At 33.2% G+C, this 2,551-nt stretch overlaps 1 protein-coding gene across 1 annotated transcript in view; it reads left to right on the top strand.

The window, feature by feature from the left end:
• Window positions 1-2,551, top strand: part of LOC106473804 (microtubule-associated protein Jupiter-like) — a 14,269-nt gene that overhangs the window by 8,543 nt on the left and 3,175 nt on the right. The gene's annotated exons all lie outside the window — the stretch shown is intronic.

Genomic DNA, 2,551 nt, shown 5'->3' with positions numbered 1-2,551 from the left:
TTGTGTATATCGTATATATACATATATATATATATATATATATATAGGACGCAATCAGATTTTGACATCAAATTTTGGGGTAAAAAAGTGCGTCTTATACACCGAAAAATACGGTAGCTAACTAACTGATGTTACTTCAATTAATTTCAGGTTTATCATGCTTCATTTCCTTTAATATAAGTTATTAGGCTTAGATCAACAAGCTGAGGTTTATAAGCAAACTATACGAAAGTTAGAATCATCTTTGACAGCTCTATCTATGAAACAAGGGCTGAATAATGTCATATATACATATACATTAATTTGTACGTGTTTTCTCCCGAGTTTCTTTCCTTTTTCAACATCATTAGTTTCTTAAAATGTTTTCTTTCAAATCATGTTCACTGCAGATTTTACATAATTAAGAACATACTTTTAGAACTTTCAGCCAGTTCAGAGTAGGCACAACAAAATATTGAAAAACAACAGTTTTGTGTTTATAACACGAAAATAAATGTTATTGAGATAAAACTGTAACCATAAACACCGATAAAACTGGTAACTCAAACTTTATAAAGCCATTTTGAGGACTCTTCCAAGAAAGTTCTCTTTAGCTTTCTTTTTATTGGAATATAACGAATACATAGTCGTTTGTCTTCCATCGACTATCAAAACTTAAACACTATACATAACATTTGAAACAAAAGTCGTAATTGTCAAACTCCAATAGTGAAGTTCTGGTTTTCATTCTGAATAATTATTCTTTAATTCAGTTTTTTTTTACCATTTAAACTGAGCATTTCTTTCACAAGTTAGGCTACGAGATGAATCAGCGTCTAAGACTCTTAAGCACGTGACCGTTTTTGACGTAAGACGTTCAGTAATATTTGCCTATTTGTTATACTGCACGATAGGACGACTCCAAGAACTGTAAAAAAACAAAAAGGTCAACAATCTTGCCACGTGTTGCCCTTCAAATACCCAGTAAATGATAATAATAATACGAAACTAAAACCCACTGTATTGCGATACCGTTATATAATTAAATAACGTAAAAGGACGAGGGGGGGAAGATTAACAAGGCCCGCACTTTACGCTACAGATACAGCTGTGAAAAAGTTCAGTTATTGGAATTTCTTTGTGGGTGTAAGCAACTTGGTTAAATATCATTAAATCCTATATACTTATACAAGTTAAGATATCCGTGTTTTTTTGCTGACTTCAGTACGGTTAAAGAATAAAGTAATAGCATATCTTGTTAAAGAAGACAATCGCACGTTAAATTGACCAAGGGTTAGTGAAATGTTTGTCACTCGATTCATGTCGATTTATTTATTTTTTTAACCTTAATCATTAAAATAAATCAAAGAAAATTTATTGCTTGAATAAGTTGACGTCTATAGAGTTAAAATCTTATAGCACACCCTGAAATATTTCCGCCTGTGACACGTGCTGCTCAAATCCGTTAACATGGCAAGATTTTTGTTAAAATTCTAAATCGTCAAGACGAAAACGGACAAACCCGAAACAAACAAGAACTCCTGACGTCTTGAAATGAGTTGTTATTAATATTATTGTTTTTCATTGTTCTTTTTTCGCTACAGGTGACAGCAGTCGTGTGATTGGTTGATTTGCAAGGTGACGTAATATTTGGTTTAAAGTGACGTGGCAGGAGAAAAATGTGGATTTTTAAGTTTTATTACTATCGTAATGCTGTGATAAAAAGTCATTGGGTGGTAGGGATTTGCCAGCAACTGGAGTAGTTTATCTTCAATCTAAATATAGTTCTAGAAGAATTTGTAACCAGTTAGGGTTCTTCAAGATTAAAAACTTCCATACCACACGTATAATATCGCTATGTCATCCTTCTTTGCAGACATTAATTTTTTTTAACCGTTATGCCTGATAAACCCGCATATAATTTTATGCTAAAGAAAAATGCAAAAAAAAAATGTTTTATTGCACTTAAATGTTGGCAGAATGTATAACCCGTATATAGGCAAGTGTTAAGCAACGATAATTTCAAACAGTCACCTTCAATTTCTCTGTCACAAGTTTGTTTGTTTTCACGTTTCACGCACGTGCACAAAGATACAGAAGAAAGCGCATGTCAAAAGATTTATGTAATGTCTATCCTGGCGGCAAAGATTTGAGTCACAAGAACAAGAAACTTTCTGATTTGTCTACACCAATTACAGGGTTAATACATTGAATCACAGTCTCTTTTTTTAATTGCTAGCCTATATGTTCACAACTTCTGTGATTGTTATCCTTAGTACGGTAGTTTTAGTTAATTAGTATCGAATTTATTGTATTGTTGCGTCATCGAGGTCACGTGACTGGTGTGGCGCCACCTTTTTTCTAGAACTATCCTGTACCTTGGCGAATGCTCTAGTATTTACTAGATATAGGGTAGCCTGGTATATAAAAGAGGGTGACAACGTGACGGGAATGTATGTGTAGATAGTGAGTAATTGAACTGCAGTCACAGGGTATTGTTGAAGTTAACGTTTGTTCGTTATAGTGTTTGTTTTAGCGCGAATACTGAAATTAAGTGTATCGTAAAGTTATA

This window comes from Limulus polyphemus, unplaced genomic scaffold (genome assembly GCF_000517525.1).
Source record: "Limulus polyphemus unplaced genomic scaffold, Limulus_polyphemus-2.1.2 Scaffold6511, whole genome shotgun sequence".
NCBI lineage: Eukaryota > Metazoa > Arthropoda > Merostomata > Xiphosura > Limulidae > Limulus > Limulus polyphemus.
Note: the sequence above shows the minus strand (reverse complement) of the source record. Positions and strands in the feature narration are given on the sequence as shown.